The sequence below is a fragment of the Pongo abelii genome, chromosome 13 (assembly GCF_028885655.2).
Source record: "Pongo abelii isolate AG06213 chromosome 13, NHGRI_mPonAbe1-v2.0_pri, whole genome shotgun sequence".
Taxonomy (NCBI): domain Eukaryota; kingdom Metazoa; phylum Chordata; class Mammalia; order Primates; family Hominidae; genus Pongo; species Pongo abelii.
In genome coordinates this window covers 62,930,252-62,952,203 of record NC_071998.2, presented here as the reverse complement: position 1 = coordinate 62,952,203, position 21,952 = coordinate 62,930,252, and the positions used below count along the sequence as shown (strand labels likewise).

The window sequence follows — 21,952 nt, the reverse complement described above, 5'->3', positions numbered from 1 at the left end:
TATTTCAATTTCCCAGGACTGGAACAACCATACTTTTTTTTTTTTTTTTTTGAGATGGAGTCTCCCTCTGTCGCCCAGGCTGCAGTGGCGCCATCTCAGCTCACTGCAAGCTCCGCCTCCTGGGTTCACGCCATTCTCCTGCCTCAGCCTCCCGTGTAGCTGGAACTACAGGCACCCGCCACCACGCCCTGCTAATTTTTTGTATTTTTGGTAGAAACGGGGTTTCACCATGTTGGCCAGGCTGGTCTCGCTCTGTCACCTAGGCTAGAGTGCAGTGGCACGATATGGGCTCTGCAACCTCTGCTTCCTGGGTTCCTTGAAGCAATTCTCCTGCCTCAGCCTCCCAAGTAGCTGGGATTACAGGCGCCTGACCACGCCCAGCTAATTTTTGTATTTTTAGTAGAGACAGGGTTTCACCATGTTGGCCAGGCTGGTCTCCAACTCCTGACCTCAAATGATCCGCCTGCCTTGGCTTCCCAAAGTGCTGGGATTACAGGCAGGAGCCACCACGCCTGGCCTGGAGCAACCGTGCTTTTAAATTCTCAAATTACAAAAAAGTCGTGCTTCACCTTTGTGTCAGGATATCAGGGCGATTTGTCCTGCATTCTCTTAGTGAATTCAGGTTGATATTCTACCTCCATTTAAAATGTAATATGAGCCGGGCGCAGTGGCTCACGCCTGTAATCCCAGCACTTTGGGAAGCCGAGGTAGGTGGACGGCCTGAGGTCCGGAGCTCCAGACCAGCCTGGCCAACATGGCGAAACCCCACCTCTACCAAAAACACAAAAATTAGGCCGGGCTCGGTGGCTCACGCCTGTAATCCAGCACTTCGGGAGGCCAAGGTGGGTGGATCACGAGGTCAGGAGTTCGAGACCAGCCTGGCCAACAATCTCTGTTAAAAAATATACAAAAATCAGCTGGGCATGGTGGCACATGCCTGTAGTCCCAGCTACTCAGGAGGCTGAGGCAGGAGAATCACTTGAACCCGGGAGGTGGAGGTTGCAGTGAGCCAAGATCACGCCACTGCAATCCAGCTCGGGCAACAGAGTGAGACTTCGTCTCAAAAAAAAAAAAAAAAAATTAGCCGGATGTGGTGGTACGTGCCTGTAATCCCAGCTACTCGGGAGGCTGAAGCAAGAGAATTGCTTGAAACTGGGAGGCAGAGGTTGCACTGAGTGGAGATTGCGCCACTGCACTCCAGCCTGGGTGACAGAGTGAGACTCAGTCTCAAAAAAGAAAAAAAAAAACACATAAAATTTAATATGGCTAGACTAACTAAAGAGCAGAAAACATTGTTGGACATGATGGTTCATGCCTGTAATCCCAGCACTTTGGGAGGCCAAGGCAGGAGGATCCACTTGAACCCTGGAGTTCAAGACCAGCCTGGGCAACATAGTGAAACTCCATTCTCACATACACAAAAACAATTTAATGAATAAAGAACAGAAAGCACCATTAAATTATTTAACGAAATATAATGTCTGATGATTACCTTTGATAGGAATATATGATTGTACAATAACAGGTCTTGCAAGCACTTGTAGTAAATAATAAAACCCAGAAGAGAGGTTTGTAAATAAAGTTACTAATTTGAAATGTTGATCTCTGAAGATCTATTGTTTCTTATAAAGTATTCTAAAATTCTTCTTCACATATTTATTCCACAAATATTTATTTCATGTCCACTATGTGCCAGCTACTGTGCAAGGCGCTAGAAATATAGGTGGATAGAGGGGATGTAGTTTCTTCTCTCATGAGCTTGCTCTCATGGGCATGTGTGTACCCAGAGCTGGGGCAGCACATCGTCTTTAGAAAAATTAAAAGCAGTAATAAAATTGACAAAAATGAGTGGTTTTATTTTTATTTTTTTAGAGATGGGATCTCACTATGTTGCCCAGGTTGGTCTCCAACTCCTGGGCTCAAGCAATCCTCCTGCCTCGCCCTCTCAAAGTTCTGGGATTACAGGCGTGAGCCACTGCAGCATGACAAGTCTGCTTTTTGCCATGCACTGGCAATTGTAGACAATTAGTGATAAAAAAAATACAACTCCCGGAAAAGAAAACATATCATGTTGGCTTAAATTCTAAACAATTTCAGTTACTGTAGACTTTTTTTTTTTAAAGGCAGAGTCTCACTCTGTCACCTAGGCTGAAGTGCAGTGGCATGATCTTGAATGAACCTCCCGGGTTCATTGAAGCAATTCTCCTGCCTCAGCCTCCCAAGTAGCTGGGATTATAGGTGTGCGCCTGATCATGCCCAATTAATTTTTGTATTTTTAGTAGAGATGGAATTTCACCATCTTGGCCAGGCTGATCTTGAAACTCCTGGCCTCGTGATCCACCCCACCTCGGCCTCCCAAAGTGCTAGGATTACAGGCATGAGCCACTGTGCCCAGCCCTATAGACTTTTAATAATAATAAATATACTATGAATTGACACTTTTTTTTTTACTTATCCTTTAATAGATACTGTATTCTACATGGAAGTTAATTTGAAGAATTCCAATTTATCAATCATTTCCCAACACATACAGACTCAGTGCTATGGATTGAATGTTTGTGTACCCCCAAAATTCCTGTGTTGAAGGCTAGATCTCCAAGTGATGGTATTTGGAGATGAAACCTTTTGGTTACGAAGGTAGAGTGCTCATAAATAGGATTAATGTTCTTCTAAGAACAGACATGAGAGATGGTCTGTTCTCTGCTCTCTGCCATGGGAGGATAGAACAAGAAGATGGCCATCTGCAAACCAAGAAAAGGAACCTCAGCAGATACCAGATCTTGGACTCCCCAGCCTCCAGAACTGTGAGAAATAAACGTTTACTGTGAAGCATTCCAGTTTATTGATATTCTGTTAAAGCATCTCGAATGGACTAATACACTTAGCTATACACATTTGTTTCTAGGTTCATGGGGGGTATAGAATAATTTCTGTTCATTTCAGACTCTGCTCCTATCTCCAAGTCTTTGGTTCTTTTTCTGAGCTCTTAGTCTTCCCAATGGTTTATACCCTGATCAAATGTAAAGTCCTTAATTATGTTCATTTTGAGAACAGCAAATTTGAAAGAAACGAGTCATTCCTGGGTTTCTTTCTATTTCTAGGATAAACACTCCTGGACTCACATAGTAGTCACCATATGACTAAATTGTGATATGCTGGACATGAACCCCTGTCATGGCCAAGGACATGACAATGCTGAAACTATGGCTAAGACTGACTATAGTGTTTAGGTAAAAGTCAAAGAAATTTAACCTAAATCCTCATTTGTGCTTGTGCAAATCAATCTCCAAACTCCACTGTTTTGGAAATGTTTCTTCATGTATGATTTTTTTTAGGGAGGTTGAGGGGAACTTGGAAAAATTTTATTGCATCTTTTTAACCTTTTTTTTTTTTTTTTGAGATGGAGTCTTGCTCTGTTGCCCAGGCTGGAGTGCAGTGGCACAATCTTGACTCACTGCAACCTCCGCCTCCCAGGTTCAAGCCACTCTCCTGCCTCAGCCTCCTGAATAGCTGGGATTACAGGCTCACGCCACCGCACCCAGCTGATTTTTGTATTTTCAGTAGAGACGAGGTTTCACCATGTTGGCCAGGCTGGTCTCAAACTCCTGACCTCAGGTGATCCACATGCCTTGCCCTCCCAAGGTTCTGGGATTACAGGCGTGAGCCATCGCACCTGGCCTTTTTTATCAATTTTAAAAAGATTCACTGATGGACCATGCTGAAGATTGTAAGTATAACAATGAAAAGGCTTTCCCACACGCAACAGAGTATTCATTTTGAAGCTATGCACACAGTAAAGTTTAAGAAATGAGTCCCAACTTTTGAAATATTATACTATCTAAAACAAAATGTAGACACAAGAAAATCAGTAGATTTTTCTCTCTGCTGAGGCTATTTATCTTTTCTGGGTTAACTTTTTTCCTGGAGTGAAGTCTTAGATGAACTTAATCAGACACAAACTTCCGAAGAGACAGAATCAGCTTTGAAAAATGTGCATGCTTTAAAATTCTGTGTGCAGTCTTTAAAATTCTGTGTGCAGTCTTTAAAATTTTGTGTGCAAGTTTTAAAATTTTTTCTTGAAGATCAGTGCAGAGAACTGGTGGAAAGGCCAATAAATATTTAATCACAAGTGTAAGGAAATGGCCATTTACATCTTTTTCAAAGCAAATTTTGAAGAAAACAACCAGCAGCAATAACAAAATATGCTGGTCTGATGTTACCGGAAGAAAACAAAAGGAGAATGTTTGAATCCCTCAATCACTTTAATCAAGGACTGGGTACTTGCTCTAAAGTAAAGAATTAAATAATGTCAATGTTTTCAATCATTCAGTGGTTTTTTCTAACTTTCTGCAGAAGAAGAAAATTTCAGCAGTTTTTCCAAGTGTAACATCAATTTATTTATTTATATATTTTTTGAGGAGTCTCGCTCTGTTGCCCAGGCTGGAGTACAGTGTTATGATGTTGGCTCACTGCAACCTCCGCCTTCTGTGTTCAAGCGATTCTCCTGTCTCAGCCTCTCAAGTAGCTGGGATTACAGACATGCACCACCACGCCGGGCTAATTTTTTCATTTTTTTTTTTTTAGTAGAGCTGGGGTGTCACCATGTTGGCCATGCTGGTGTTGAACTCCTGACCTCAGGTGATCCATCCACCTCGGCCTCCCAAAATGGTGGGATTACAGTTGTGAGCCACTGCACCCAGTCTGTACCATCAATTTATGATTAATTTTCTAGTGAAGGTATTTTTTTTTTTGAGCGATGACATTTGAACTTTTTTGAGCGATGACATTTGAAAGCCACTATAACTGATCTGAAAGAAGTGAAGGTATTGTCAATTTTACAATTTGTGAAAATTACTGTGCAATAGGATTTTTATTTCACCAACTTATTGTCAATTTTACAATTTGTGAAAATTACTGTGCAATAGGATTTTTATTTCACCAACCATATCCTTTTTTTTAAGATTTTTTTATGGGGACCAGGTACAGTGGCTCACGCCTGTGTAATCCCAGCATTCTGGGAGTTCGAGGGAGCCGGATCACTTGAGGTCAGGCATTCGAGACCAGCCTGGCCAACATGATGAAACCCTATCTCTACTAAAAATTAAAACTTAGCTGGGCATGGTGGCAGGTGCCTCTAATCCCAGCTACTCGGGAGGCTGAGGCATGAGAATCACTTGAACCCAGGAGGCAGATGTTACAGTGAGCCGAGATGGCGCCACTGCACTCCATCCTGGGCAACAGAGTGAGACTGTGCCAAAAAAAAAAAAAAATTGACAAATCTGGTTAAACTGTCTATTGAAGCTGATTATTTTTTAAAAGATCAGTTTTAATGAAATCATTGACCAGTTTGCCAAAGTTAAGTCATTAAAACAGAAACCATAATATTGTTATACATTATGGTGACAGACCAATATATATGTAAAAGTTTTTTTTTAAAAAAAGTATTAATATAATTACAAAGTATTAATTCTGAAGCATAAGAAGAAGTCAGCCACTCAAAGGGCAGGGCTACAAATGCCCATCAATCAATGAGTGGATAAAGAAATGTGACACATATATATGTATATATATACATATATATGTGTGTGTGTATATATATGTGTGTATGTATATATAATGAAATACTACTCAACCATAAAAAGGAACACATTAATGGCATTCACAGCAACCTGGGTGGAATTGGAGACTCAGGAATGGAAAACCAAATATTGTATGTTCTTACTCGTAAGTGGGAGCTAAGCTACAAGAATGCAAAGGCATAAGAATGATACAATGAACTTTGGGAACTCAGGGAAAGAGTTGGGGAGGTGAAGGATAAAAGGCTACACATTGGGTAGAGTGTACGCTGCTCAGGTGATGGGTGTGCTAAAATCTCAGAAATTACCACTGAAGAACTTTCCATGTAACCAAAAACCACCTGTTCCCCAAAAACCTATTGAAATTTAAAAAAAAAAAATGTAAAAAGGCGGGGAGTGCTGGCTCACACCTGTAATCCCAGCACTTTGGGAGGCCGAGATGGGAGGATCACCTGAGGTCAGGAGTTCGAGATCAGCCTGGCCAACATGGCAAAACCCCATTTCTACTAAAAATACAAAAATTAGCCGGGTGTGGGTGCAGGCACCTGTAATCCCAGTTACTCAGGACACTGACTCAAGAGAATCACTTGAACCCAGGAGGTGGAGGTTGCAGTGAGCCGAGATCACACCACTGCACTCCAGCCTGGAAAACAAGAGCAAGACTCTGTCTCACAAAAAAAAAAAAAAAAAAAAAAAAGTTAAAAAATCAACAACAAGGGGAAGGCTAAGATCATTCCACCTGGAAGAAGCAGCAAGCTCAAAGACCTTGAGTTAGGAAAGAATGTGGTGTGTTTGAAGAATTAAGATGAGACAAACATGGCTTGAGTGAAGTGGAGAGTATCTGGGGTTATACCTTGAGGGGCCTGGTCATATGACACCTTATAGGCTCTGGACTTGAATTTAAACTTTATATTAAGCACAAAAAGAAACTATTGAAGTGGCCGGGTGCAGTGGCTCACACCTGTAATCCCAGCACTTTGTGAGGCCGAGGCAGGTGGATCACAAGCTCAGCTGTTCGAGACCAGCCTGACCAACATGGTGAAACCCGTCTTTACTAAAAATACAAAAAATTATTGGGGTGTGGTGGCGCGTGCCTGTAGTCCCAGCTACTTGGAAGACTGAGGCAGAAGAATCACTTTAATCCGGGAGGCAGAAGTTGAAGTGAGCCGAGATCACGCCACTGCACTCCAGCCTGGGTGAAAGAATGCGACTCCATCTCAAACAAACAAACAAAAAAAAAAAAATGAAAGAAAGAAAAAGAAAAAGAAAAAAAGAAACTATTGAAGCATTTTAGGAAGGAAAGTCACGGGGTGTGGTGGCACGTGCCTGTATTCCCAGCTACTTGGGAGGCTAAGATGAGAGGATCTCTTGAGCCCACGAATTAGAGACCAGTCTGGGCAACATAGAGAGACCCTTCTCTTAAAAAATTTAAAAGTTAAAAAATAAAAAAAGATTAAGCAGGACAGTGGTGTGATCAAACTTTATATATATATGGCCTCCCGGGTTCAAGCAGTTCTCCTGCCTCAGCCTCCCAAGTAGCTGGGATTACAGGCACCCACCACCATGCCCAGCTAATTTTTGTATTTTTATAGAGACGGAGTTTCACCATGTTGGCCAGGCTGATCTCAAACTCCTGACCTCAGGTGATCCTCCCACCTTGGCTTCCCAAAGTGCTGGGATTACAGGCGGGAGCCACCGTGCCTGGCTCAAACTTACATTTTTAAAAGATAATTTTGGCTGCATTGCAGAAAATTGATCAGAGGGGAGTCAGAGTGAAAATATGAAGACCAATAAGAAGGTTATTCCAATAATCTATAAGGGAAGTGGTTGTAGCTCTGGATAGACTAGTAGCAGGGGAGATGGGAAGAAGTACATAGACCTGAGATGCAGGAGATAGATTTGGGAACTAAATTTAAGGAAGAACGGACAGGATTTGCTCATGGGGTAGATGGAAGAAGTAAACAAGAGGAGGAGGAATCAAGGAAAAGTTCCAAATTTCTGGCTTAAACAATTAGTGGATGGTGAGGTCACTGGTTGAGATGGGAGAGAAACTAGTTGAATGAGAAAAATCACTGTGTCAAGGCTCAAAGGCAACCTTACAAGATGAAATGTAAACATAAAGATAAAATGTAACATGACACCTTCTTTTAAAAAAAAAAAAAAATTATCACATAGAAAAAAACAAGTGAAGGTCTAGTGCATATTTTCACTTTACACATTAGAAAACTGAGGCCTAGCTGGGTGCGGTGGCTTATATCTGTAATCCCAGCACTTTGGGAGGCCAAGGTGTGTGGATCACGAGGTCAGGAGTTCGAGACCAGCCTGGCCAAGATAGTGAAACCCCATCTCTACTAAAAATACAAAAATTAGCTGGGCGTGGTGGCAGGCACCTGTAATCCCACCTACTCGGGAGGCTGAAGCAGAAGAATTGCTTGAACCCAGGTGGCAGAGTTTGCAGTGAGCTGAAATCGTGCCATTGCACTCCAGCCTGGGTAATAGAGTGAGACTCTGTCTCAAAAAAAAAAGAAATGAAGAAAGCTGAGGCCTGAAGAGTAAAGATGACTTGGTCAATGAGTCAGTGCCTGGATCAGAATTCTTTTTTTCTTTTTTCCCCCCCTAGGCTGGAGTGCAGTGGCACAATGTCAGCTCACTGCAACCTCTGCCTCCCGGGTTCAAGCGATTCTCCCACCTCAGGCTCAGGAGCAGCTGAGATTACAGGTGTGTGCCACCACACCCAGTTAATTGTTTATTTTGAGACAGAGTCTTTCTCTGTCGCCCAGGCTGGAGTGCAGTGGCGCTACCTCAGCTCACTGTAACCTCCACCTCCTAGGCTGAAGTGATTCTCCTGCCTCAGCCTCCAAGTAGCTGGGACTTCAGGCACATGCCACCACACCCGGCTAATTTGTGTATTTTTAGTAGAGACAGGGTTTCACCATGTTAGCCAGGATGGTCTCGATCTCCTGACCTCAGGTGATCCTCCCACCTCAGCCTCCCAAAGTGCTGGAATTACAGGCATGAGCCACCGCGCCGGGCCCTTTTTTGTGTGTATTTAGTAGACATGGGGTTTCACCAAGTTGGCCACCTTAGTTTCAAACTTCTGGCCTCAAGTGATCCACCCACCTCGCCCTCCCAAAGTGCTGGGATTACAGATGTGAACCACCACGCCCGGCCTCTTAGGTCAAATTCTTTGGCTCTAGTATTGCAAATACCTCACCCAGATTTTTTATTTTGTGTGTGTGGGTTTTTTTGTTTTTGTTTTTTAACAATCCTTTCTCTTACATCCTCTTTCAGTTTTTCAGCTATGTGTACTAATAGAGCTTATGACCTCACTTCTTCCTAAGGGCATAGACTGATGCCAAGAAGTTTCTTCCTGACTTCAGATCTTTCAGTCTAGTCATACCTTTTTTCTGAGAAGTACATAAAATGCTGTTGATCTGGAAATTTTCATCTATCAAGCTTCCTCTTCTAAAGCCAATACCCCCAAGACCACCCTGGAAAGCTTCTAGGCTCTTTTTTTTTTTTTTTTTGAGATGGAGTTTTCTTTTATTGCCCAGGCTGGAGTGCAATGGTGTGATCTTGGCTCACTGCAACCTCTGCCTCCTGGGTTCAAGCGATTCTCCTGTCTCAGCCTCCTGAGTAGCTGGGATTACAGGCGCATGCCACCATGCCCGGCTAATTTTTGTATTTTTAGTAGAGACAGGGTTTCATCATATTTGTCAGGCTGGTCTCGAACTCCTGACCTCAGGTGATCGGCCCGCCTCGGCCTCCCAAAGTGCTCGGATTATAGGCGTGAGCCATCGCACCCAGCCGCTTCTAGGCTCTTTAAGTTATTCAAACAATTCATTCAGACAAATACTTATTCAGTATCTACTGTTTTGTATGGTTTGAATAACTCAAAAGTATGAGATTTGATTCTTGGAACCAGCAAGTCTTAAGTTTGGTTGGAGAAGTTAAGACATAGATGTAAGAATTGATTAAGTGATAACACTGGTTGGTGTAAAGATTTGGCATCAAAATAGGTGGCTAGCACTGTAAGAGCTATGACATTTCAGAAAAGGTAACCATCCATGTGGGCAAGAGAAATCAAAGATTATGGGGCTAGAGATGGAAACTGAAGAACAATTTGGCATTGAGAAAAAGGAAAGGAGGGTAGATTTAAATTTGACCTGGAAAAAACAATTCAGTTCAGGACCTGGCCACATCCAAAACAAAAGTCAGAAGTTTTAATAAAGATGGGTAATATTGATGATTGGATTTAATGGAGGCAGATAACTAATCATTATATCTGTATTAACTCACTGAAGCTTCACAACATCCCTATGAGGAGGTACCGTTCTAGTTCCATTTTATAGATAAGAAAATCAGGACACAGAGTGGTCATTTAATTTGCCTTAGTCACACAGCCAGCATGTTGTCGTGCTGAGTTTCAAGTTCAGCTACAGGGCCTGTGCTCTTAACCACTACAGCATGTGGCCACTTGCATGAGCTCTCCTGGTTTGTAACAGTCAAAGGGTGGGGCATCAAAATGACCACAGCAAAGTTCTGGGAATCATGACTAGGGACAAAAATAAATGACTGCCAACACGCAACGCAGAGACAGATTGCAAAGACAAACAGGCATAAGAGCCAACTTCAAAACAGTAAGGACAAGGATAAAGAATGGAAAGGAATAGTGCCAGGTTTGGAGAGGAGGTGGAATTAAAAGAAAAAAAAAGTCAGAATGAGGAAAGTCAAAGATGAGGAATTTCCCTGAGGTAAATTCCTGGCAGAAAGCTGGTCTGTCTGCCCCTGATTTTACCACCCATGTGGCTGTCTCTGCCATTGTACCTTAAGGAAGTCATGCAAGCCTCAACAGAAGAATAAATGGAATAAAATTTGATAGTACAGGCTGAGCATGACTGCTCAGAGTACACCAAGAACTCATCTTCCTACCCCCCATTTCCTAGGATAAAGGACAAATATTAGAAAACAACAAGAAACAAGGTGCTGTAGTTTGGATGTTTGCCCTCCCAAACTTCATGTTGAAATTTGATCCCAATGTTGGAGGTGGGGCCTAATGAGAGGTGTGTGTTGTGTGGGTGGATCCCTCATGAATAGATTAATGACCTCCCTGGCAGGGGTGGGAGTGAGTGAGTTCTCAATCTGCTAGTTCCCTCAAAAGCCTGTACCTCTGTTAAAAAGACCGTGGCACCTTCCCCTCCTCTCAGGCTCTTCCTCTCTCGCCATGTGATCTCTGCACATGGAGGCTCCCCTTCACTTTCTTCCATGAGTGGAAGCTTCCTTGCCTTCACCAGAAGCAAATCCCAGCTCCATGCTTCTTGTATAGGCTTGCAGAACTGTGAGCCAAATAAACCCCTTTCTTTGTAAATGACCCTCCTCTGGTATTTGTTTAAAGCAATGCAAAATGGACAAAGTCAGAATACTGGTACCAAGTAGTGAAGTGTTCCTGTAAAGACACCTGAAAATGTGGAAGCAACTTTGGAACAGGGCATTGGACAGAGGCTGGAAGAACCTGGAGGGCTCAGAAGAAGACAAGCAGATGAGGGAAAGTTTGGAACTTCTTAGAGATTGGTTAAGGGGTTTTGACCAAATGCTGATAGAAATATAGACAGTAAAGGCAATGCTGAGCAGGTCTCAGAAAGAAATGAGAAACTTACTGGGAACTAGAGCTAAGGGTTCCATGTTATTCTTTAGAAAAAAAAACTTGGCTGTGTTGTGTCCATGTCCTGTGGATTTGTGGAAGGCTGCAGTTAAGAGTGATGACCTAGGATATCTGGCGGAAATTCTTTTTTTTTTTTTTTTGAGACAGGGTCTTGCTCTGTCACCCAGGCTGGAATGCAGTGGCACGATCTCGGCTCATTGCAACCTCCATCTCCTGGGCTCAGGTCATTCTCCCACCTCAGCCTCCCAAGTAACTGGGACTACAAGCACATGCCACCACACCTGGCTAATTTTTTGTGTGTGTGTACTTTTTGTAGAGATAGGGTTTTGCCATGTTGACCAGGCTGGTCTCAAACTCCTGAGCCCAATCGATATGCCCACCTCAGCCTTCCAAAGTACCTGCCTCTCACAGGCATGAGTCACCATGCCCAGCCAGCAGAAGAAATTTCTAAGCAACACAGCATTCAAGAAGTGGCGTGGCTGCTGGAAATCAAAATTAAAATTCAAACTCCCCCCAATCAACTGAAGGGACCCCTTAGGAGATCCCAAAGAAACCTGAAAAACTAGCTCATGCCGTAACAGGATGAGAGGGTACCCAACATGCCTTATTACACCCTCACCCTTTGGAGTTTAGACACAAATGACCAGCATTAACATTAAAACAGAGATCATATGACTGACAAAACAGACTCTTTGTAGCAATAAGATACCAAATTTGAACCCGACTCTGATATAGCATCACATGACATAGCAAGACCTAAAGGAAATAAAAGTATTTTATTGTCCGGGTGTGGTGGCTCATGCCTGTAATCCCAGCACTTTGGGAGGCCAAGGCAGGCGGATCACTTGAGGTCGAGAGTCCGAGACCAGCCTGGCCAACATGGTGAAAACCCGTCTCTACTAAAAATACAAAAAATTAGCCAGGCATGGTGGCGGACACCTGTAATCCCAGCTACACAGGAGGCTGAGGCAGGAGAATCACTTGAGCTGGGGAGACGGAGGTTACAGTGAGCCGAGATTGTGCCACTGCACTCCAGCCTGGATGACAGAGCAAGGCTCTGTCTCAAAAATATGATACGATACAATACAATACAAGTATTTTATCCCGAAATATATTTATTTGACATTTTGAAAAGGCCTTGCAATGTTGTCTCTTGTGGGGGAAGTTAGTGTTCTGTAGAGAATCTCTCCCTTACCAAGTTTTTTCCAGAGAGTCTGACACCTTTTAAGTTCTAATAAGAGACATTCATCATCTATTTACTCTGAAGCCTCCTACCTGGAGGCTTCATCCACATGACAGAACTTTGACTTGCACAATTTTTTTTTCAGACAGGATCTGGCTCTGTCACCCAGGCTGGAATGCAATGGTGCAATCTCAGTTCACTGCAACCTCTGCCTCCTGGGCTCAAGTAATCCTCCTGCCCCAGCCTCCAGAGTAGCAAGGACTACAGATGTGCTCCACCATGCCCATCTAATTTTTTTATTTTTTGGAAAAACAGGGTCTCACCATGTTGCCCAGGCTGATTTCAAACTTCTGGGTTCAAGCAATCTGCCCACCTCAGCCTCCTAAAGTGCTAGGATTACAGGCATGAGCCACAGTGCCCAGCCAACCTCTTTATCTTAACTCAAGTTGACTTCAACTCTTCAGGCAGAGCTTAACTCATTCAACCATTGCCAATCAGGAAATTTTTGAATACATCTATGACCTGGAAGCCCCCACTTGGAGATGTCTTGCCTTTCTGGGCCAAACCAATGTATACTTTGCATGTATTGATTTATGTTTTTGTCTGTAACTTCTGTCTCCCTAAAATGTATAAAACCAAGCTACACAAAACTACCTTGGGCACATGTTCTCAGGACTTCCTGAGGCTGTGTCATGGCCATGGTCCTTAACCATGGCAAAATAAACCCTTACATTGATTGAGACCTGTCTCAGATACTTTTTGGTTTACACTGCTTTTAATTGTAAATATGATTGTAAACTAGATATGGCAGCAAATGAGTAACCTAAAGTTGTAAATTGTAACTAAAAACCAAGTAAAGCATAAAAATTTGGAAGATTTGCAGCCTGGCCATGTGGTAGATGAAGAAAGAGTGTTTTCAGGAGAGGAATTCAAGAATGCAGCCAAACACTTGCTAGAGAGATATTAACATGACTAAATGGGAGCTAGGTTCTAATAGCCAAGACATTGGAAAAAAAGGCCCCAAAGGCATTTCAGAAATCTTTGAGGCTGCTCCTCATCACAAGCCTAGAGGCCTAGGAGGACAAAATAATTTTGCAGGACAAGCCTGGGGCACCGCTGCCCTGTGCTGCCTCAGGATGCTGCTGTTTAAGTCCTGGCCACTCTGGTTCCAGCCATGGCTCAAATGGCCCCAGGTACTGCTTGAGCCACTGCTCGAGCCACTGCTCAGATGGGTGTAAGTGGCAAGCCTTGGTGGCTTCATGGTGTGAAATCTGTAGGGGCCCATAATGCAAGAATGTTGGAGGCTTGGCAGCTTCCACCTAGATTTCAGAGGATTTATTGGAAAGCCTGGGAAGGCAGGCAGAAGTCTGCCATAGGGGCGGATCCACCACAGACAGCCTCTACTTGGGCAGTATCTATTGGAGCTGTGGGAGTAGGGCTACCACCCTCCAGACCCCAGAATTATAGAGCCACCAGCAACACACAACTGCAGCCTGAAAAAGGCACAGGCATTGGGCTTCAATCTGTGAGAAAAGTCACGTGGGCTGCACCCAGCAAAGCCAAAGAGTGGGGCTGCCTAAGGCCTTAGGACCCACCCCTCACACTACTATGCCCAGGATGTGGTATATGGAATCAAAGGAAATTATTTTAGGGTTTTAAGAATTAATGTCTGGCCAGGCGTGGTGGCTCACGTCTGTAATCCCAGCACTTTGGGAGGCCGAGGCAGGTGGATCACGAGGTCAGGAGATCCAGACCATCCTGGCTAACATGGTGAAACCCCGTCTCTACTAAAAATACAAAAAATTAGCCGAGCATGGTGGCGGGCGCCTGTAGTCCCAGCTACTCGGGAGGCTGAGGCAGGAGAATGGCGTGATCCTGGGAGGCAGAGCTTGCAGTGAGCCCAGATTGTGTCACTGCACTCCAGCCTGGGTGACAGAGCGAGACTCCACCTCAAAAAAAAAAAAAAATGAATGTCTGCCCCACTGGGTTTCAGACTTGGATGGGACATGTTACCACTTTCTTTTGACCAGTTTCTCCCTTAGGGAAATGGGAATGTTTACTCAATGCCTGTACAACCATTGTATCATGGAAGAATATAATTCATTTTTTATTTTTGCAAGCTCACAGCTGTAAAGAAGTTGCCTTAAGTCTCAGATGATACTTTGGACTTTGGACTTTTGAGTTTATGCTGGAAAAAGTTAAGAGTTTTAGGGACTATTAGGAAGAAATGATTGTATTTGAATGTGAGAAGGACATAAGTTTTAGGGGGCCAAAGGTAGAATGCTATAGTTTGGACGTTTGTCCCCCCTTCAAACCTCATGTGGAAATTTTATCCCAATGTTGGAGGTGGGGCCTAATGAGAGGTATTTGGGTCACGGGGAAGAATCATTCATGAATAAATTAATGCCCTCCATGTAGAAAGAGTCAGTGAGTTCTCACTGTATTAGTTCCCATGAGAAGTGGTTGTTAAAAAGAGCCTGGCACCTCTTCACACCTCCCTTGTTGCCTCCCTTGCACTGTGATTTCCACACATGAAGGCTCCGCTTCCTCTTCTGCCATGAATAGAAGCAGCCTCAGGCTTTTACCAAATGCCCAATCTTCCAGCAAGCAGAATTGTGAGCCAAATCAACCTTTTCTCTTATTAAACTATCTAGTCTCAGTCTTCCTTTATAGCAACACAAACACACTGGAACACAAAGCTGACTAGATATGTCAGATTGTGGAACACCAAAACGCAGGATGAGTGGCTGCAATTTAATCTCAGAGGTGAAATGGAGCCACTGAAAGTTCTTGAGGAGGAAATGAGGCAACAAAATTAACAAATCACATATCCTCCCCTGATATGGTTTATAGGTTGGATTAGAAGGAAAAGAGCAAGGTTATATGCAGCTAAATTTAAATGCAATCAAGGGAGTATGACATGTAGGTCAGGATCAAGAGGATTCAAGAAGATAGTTAAAACAATGGTACAAATACAAGTTTTCAGGAGAAATCCAAACTTTGAAGGATGACTTCTAGCAGCTCTGGGAGAGTTTCTTCCTGCAAACCTAATAGTTTAGAAGACATTGGGGTACCTTTGTAACATGCTAAACAAAATGCTGAAAAGATGAGTCCCTTGGAACAGAGGTGAACTGGGTAACTTTAGGTAGATTCATAGTTTCCCCTGAAAACATTCCTTCATCCATGATAAACATAGCTTTAAGCAGCATCCTACATGATTCATATAGCTGTAACACACCCAGCTAGTTTTTTTTTTTTTCTCTCTCTCTAAGAGATCCATGAATCAACTGCCTTAGTGTAAGAATCAGGACTCTTTGCAATCATCAACTTAGATAATAAATATATTTGAACTAAGAGTAGTGATCATGAAAATAAACTCTTTCTACTGTGGTATAAAAAGTAGTCTTTTTATTTCACTTTATCTTTGAATACTCTAAATCTTTATAACAGGCTGCTACCTACATTATTGGGTTTTGGACTTCTTAATTTCTTAACCACTATTTGCAGGGATACATTTTTTCAGCATTTAGAATGAAAACCTAAATGCATCGTTAAAATATCTTTATAATCTTGTGATTTCAGTTCTGTTTCTTTATCAGTTGATTAAGAAAGTTAAACTGGACAGTCTCACAGGAACTAAATATATAGAATTCCATTAACCTTTTCATTAATATTTTTCTAATGATAGCCTTTGAAATATCTGGGATTTTTCTATATATGCCAAAATAATATATAGATTCAGATACCAAATACAAATTTTAGAAGTTATATAATCTACATGTGTGTTAGCTTTTAACCAATCAATCATAATTTCTTCATGAACAAAAATGAAACAATTTTCCAGAATGTTCATAAATATAACAAATAGCTTTCTTTGGTGGAGCCCTTTTAGAATGTCTGTTCAGCACCTCCCTCTACCTCTCCACCACTTTTTCTGTAAACTGCTGTCCATCTACATAATTAAAGGTTGGATCCTAATGTGATATTTCTGTTTCATGGCCCTACCCCATAACCATAGTCAGTTGAGCCAGGGAAAGCATCAGACCCAGGAATTGAGAATTGGAGAAGAGAGAGAAAAAGAGACAGCTGTCCCTCTCCAAATTGCTGACATTTAATGTTGGGAAATTTTTTAAATTGTATTTATTTATTTTTATTGTTTATTTTACTTATTTATTCATTTATTTTGAGACAGATTCTCACTCTGTTACCCAGGCTGGAGTGCAGTGACACAATCTCAGCTCACTGCAACCTCTGCCTCTCGGGTTTAAGCAATTCTCCTGCCTCAGGCTGGGTATGGTGGCTAACGCCTATAAACCCAACACTTTGGAAGGCCAAGGCAGGCAGATCACCTGAAGTTTGGAGTTCAAGATCAGCCTGGCCAACATGGTGAAACTCCATCTCTATTAAAAACACAAAATTAGCTGGGCATGCTGGTGGATGCCTGTAGTCCCAGCTGCTTAGGAGGCTGAGGCAGGAGAATCACTTAACCCTAGGAGATGGAGGTTGCAGTGAGTCAAGATCACACCACTGCACTGCAGCCTGGGCAACAGAGCAAGACTCCATCTCAAATAAATAAATAAAAATAAAAGATGAAAATCTCAGAAGCATCAAAGGGCTAGCAGGATTCTAATGAATTGCCAACCAGATACAGGAAAAAATGGGAATTCAGATAGGAAAGCTTGGCACTTGGAGCATTTTTGAATTGAGGGCAAGAGGGTAAAAAAAAAAATCAGTGCCTATAGCCAGACAAGGTAGGAATTCAGTGAATTATTCTTCACTTTAGACTGGTAGCTCAAAGAGCTATACCCTAGATGTAAGAGTAATATGGATTAATAGTAAACTATTCCTCTTATGAACCACAGGGCAATGTGAGAGCAGCAGAATATTTTATGTGACTGACAGCTCCATAGTATACAAGAGAGGTGCAGAGCTGAACTTGATATTGCTTTAGGAAATAAATCATTTAGCAGGGACAGTTGGTCCAGTTGACCTAGAAAATATCAAATCTGAAACTTCAATTAACATCATCCTGAGTTAATAGTGTCCCTAGGAAAGTAACTAAAGTAATTTAAAATCTTTTTTGGTGAACAAAACACCAGTCTAGGCTTCATATGATTTGTACATATTGTGTTTAAAAAATTATTTGCCAAAAACAATGTCTAGCACACAATCAAAAGTAACCAGGCATAAATACAGACTAGACACTGTTAATGTAAATTTAAAAAACAAAAAACAATGAAAGTAGACAAAAGTAGACTCCAGAGGCTCCTGATACTGGAATTATTAGATAAATATATAAACAACTGTGTTTGCTATGTTTAAGTAGGTAAAAGTCAAGGTTAAAAATTATGGCAGAAACCAGGTGCGGTGGCTCATGCCAGTAATCCCAGCACTTTGGAAGGCCGAGGTGGGTGGATCACAGGGTCAGGAGATGGAGACCATCCTGGCTAACAGAGTGAAACCCTGTTTCTACTAAAAATACACAAAAAAAAAAAAATTAGCTGGGCATGGTGGCAGGCGCCTGTAGTCCCAGCTACTCGAGAGGCTGAGGCAGGAGAATGATGTGAACTCAGGACACAGATCTTGCAGTGAGTAGAGATCACACCACTGCACTCCAGCCTGGGTGACAGAGTAAGACTCTGCCTCAAAAAAAAAAAAAAAAAATTATGGCAGAAAACAAGTGGCAAATTAGATATCCTAAAGCTGAAAATTTGATACCTAAAATTAATAATTCAATAAACAAATTATAATACTAGACATAGCTGAAAAGAGAATTAGTGAACTAGGAGACAGGTCACTAAAAGTTATCCAGAATGAAACACAAAGATATAAAGATGAAAAATACAAAAGAGAAAATAAGAAGCACAGAAAATACCTTTAGAAGCATTTTTTTTTTTTTTAAGATGGAGTCTTGCTCTGTCACCAGGCTGGAGTGCAGTGGCACAATCTCGGTTCACCGCAACCTCCACCTCCCGGGTTCAAGTGATTCTTCTGCCTCAGCCTCCTGAGTAGCTGGGACTGCTGGTGGCTCACACCTGTAATCCCAGCACTTTGCGAGGCCGAGGCAGGTGGATCACTTGAGGTCAGGAGTTTGAGACCAGCCTGGGCAACCTGATAAAATCCCATCTCTACTAAAAATAAAAAAATTAGCCAGGTGTGGTGGCATACATCTGTAATCCCAGCTACTCAGAAGGCTGCGACATAATTACTTGAACCAGGGAGACAGGTTGCAGTGAGTTGAGATTGCGTCACTACACTCCAGCCTAGGCAACAGAGTGAGACTCCATCTCAAATAAATAAATAAATAAAGAAAGAAACTATGGAGCTCTCAGCCACATAAAATATTCTGCTGCTCCCACACTGACCTGGGATTTCAGGAACTCAATCAGGCTGTCTCATGCCCACCTGCCCAGATACACCATAATGATATTCCTTTATTCCCTCTTTAACATGATCATGTAGAAATTCTGGGTTTTACCTTGCTCCCCAGACCTGATTTCATGGGCTTCTCTGACCTTCACTGACAAAATCTATTAGAGAGGGGGAGGGTGTCTTTTATTCTCCATTCTCAGAACTCGGGCAGAACCCTTATCAGGGAGTCAAGTCTTCAATCTTTCCTAATTCTCTCCTTCCTCTTTAAAATTTTTATCTAGCTGCAGGTGAGGGAAACTGGTTTAGTCTCATAATTTGATTCTAAATGTTCTCCCTTATGTGCAGACCACATTCTCAAAGGATGAACATTCGATTCTTCTAAGTGTTTTGCTATGTCACTTTTTCCCAAAGGCAGTGAAAACCACTGAATGAAATAGGTAAAAAAAAAAAAAACAGAGAAACAAGAAAGCACACGTGAATGGATAGCCCAAGACATTATTTTATAACATATGAAGCCAGATTTTTTTGTCTTGACGAATACAGTCTCCACACACACATATATACACATTTCCTATACACATATGTATATACACACTATATAGACACATAGACATCATTTTATGCATGCAGGTTTATTACAGCAGAATTTTTCTTTTTTAGAGACAAGGTCTAGCTATGTTGCCCGAGCTAGTGTGCAGTGACTATTCACAGGTGCAACCATAGCCCTCTATAGCCTCAAACTCCTGGGCCCATCTCGGCCTTCCAAGTGGCTAGGACTACAAGTGCCCGCCACCACACCGGGCTTGAATAAGCACATTATTCTTTAATTTTTGGCCTTTTTCACGCAGTCCTTTGCCGGTTCACAAAAATAGCAAATGATTTAGCAATTAGAGTTATCCCTTGGTATTCATGGAGGAATGGTTCCAGGACCCACCCACTGCCCCACCCCCCGCTGGATACCAAAGTCATAGCTGAAAAGATGCTTCAGTCCCTGATTAAAAAAAAAAAGGTGTAGTATTTCTATATAACCTGTGCACATTCTCTCACATACTTTAAATCATAACTACACCACTTATAATGCCTAATACAATAAGTATTCTCTGTAAGTAGTTATTATACGATATAGTTTAGGAAATATAAAAAAAAAAAAGTCTATACATGTTTATACATGTTCAATACAGACACATTTTTTTTTCCAAATAATTTTGACCCATGGATATGGAAGGCAGGGATACAGAGGGTCAACTGTATTTGTCTAACCCTGCAAGCAATCTATTTTGTAAATGTAACAAAGGGCATACTGAAGGTCAGTCTGCAAGCCCAACTACCTCAAAAACTCAGGAAATTTATATTGGGCCCCCTGAAAATAGTGGGAGCAGGACATTAAGGCTGAGAGCCAAGTCTTGGGTCCTCAGATTCAGAACCTTCAGGAGGATGGGAGTTTTAGTCCATTTGGGATGCTAATTACAAAAATCAGGAACTTGGCCAGCTGCGGTGGCTCACATCTGTAACTCTAGCAGTTTGGGAGGCTCAGGCGCGTGGATCACCTGAGGTCAGGAGTGTGAGACCAGCCTGACCAACATGGAGAAACTACGTCTCTACTAAAAATACAAAATTCGCCAGGCATGGTGGCGCATGCCTGTAATCCCAACTACTTTGGAAGCTGAAGCAGGAGAATCACTTGAACCCGGGAGGCAGAGTTTGTTGTGAGCCGAGATCGTACCATTGCACTCCAGCCTGGGCAACAAGAGCGAAACTCCGTCTCAAAAACAAAAAAGTCATGAACTTATGGTTTATAAACAAGAGAAATTTATTTGTTTACAGTTCTGGAGGATAGGAAGTTCAAGATCAAGGTGCCAGATAATTGGTGTCTGGTGAGGGACCCTTCCTCGTAGACAGCACCTTCACGTTGTGTCCTCACATGGTGGAAGGAGCTAGCTAGCTCTCTGGGGCCTTTTTTTTTTGTATAAGAACAGTAATCCCATTCATGAGGGCTTTGTCCTTATAACCTAATTACCTCCCAGAGGCTTCAGTTTCTAATACCACCACCTTAGGGGTAAGATTTCGACATATAAGTTTGGTGGGGTGGGGAGATATAAACATTCAGACCATAGCAGAAGGTTGCCCTAAATTCTGGAGTCGGGGAGGGGGGAGGTATCGCAAGAAAACAGGAATACTGAAAGAGATGGGCTCCTTCTCAGATCTTAGAGAACAAAAGAAAGAACTAAATGGAGATGTGGGAATCACAAGGCCATAGTTCAGGGTCTCGCAGTGCCATTGGCAACAAAGCCTGAGAGCCCGGGCAATAGAGGCAGAACACCCAGAGGAGAAGCCCCTTCCCCTTGCACCGTGAGCCTGGTGTTTGCAGCTTGGTAGCAGTGGCAACAGAACAATCAGTTCTCCTACAATAAGCCAGGGACGGAACAAACAACAGCAGCAGCGGTAGCAGGGAAACAGAATCTGTGTTGGCGTGCAGGGAGCAGGCAGCGTCTGCAAAGTAGCGCTGGCAACCACAACAGAGAGGCCAGCAACAGGAGGAGCAGGAGGAGCGTGAGTCACTGGGGTCTGGGGAGGGCAGCAAGGGAGGAGGGCAGAGGAAAGAGGCAGCTCTCCTGCTGGTAAACATCCCCCAAATCAGCAGAGCAAAACCAGGAAACACCAGAATATCAACCTGTGATTACACAGGCAGATTCCTGGATCCTACCACAGAGCTGCTACATCATAATGTCGGAGTGCGAGGAGGCGGGTAGAATCCAGAAATTTGCATTTTTTTTTTCAGATCAGACAGGTAATGTACCGGGTCATAAGGAGGTTCATAGGGTGGCACGTCTCACACATGCCCGTGAACACCCAATCATCATGCTTTTGAACTACAAAGAATCGAGACATTTGCATTTTAAAGAAGTTCTCAAGGGGATTTTTAAGCAGTACTACCCACAGGCCTGAGCAACTGGGAGCTTTGCCCTGAGCCCTGCCTTTTAGAGGGCTCAAGGCTAGCCTTCTTCCAGCCACGCCCCTCAGAGCTAACATCCTACAAGACAAGGGAACATGCCCAGCGGAACCCCATGCTCACCTAGTACATGACACCCTCTACCTAGACCATGCATCTGGTACCCAGGACCCTGGATTCATGCCTAAATGGCATTGAGACCAATTCCA

General features: G+C 42.8%; 1 non-coding gene across 1 annotated transcript; it reads right to left on the bottom strand.

Moving 5' to 3' along the window:
• Positions 1-21,571: 21,571 nt before the first annotated feature.
• LOC112135060 (small nucleolar RNA U13) lies at positions 21,572-21,674 on the bottom strand. The gene has a single exon (XR_002916373.3). It is a non-coding gene; the product is annotated as a small nucleolar RNA U13 (small nucleolar RNA).
• Between the last annotated feature and the right edge of the window lie 278 nt (positions 21,675-21,952).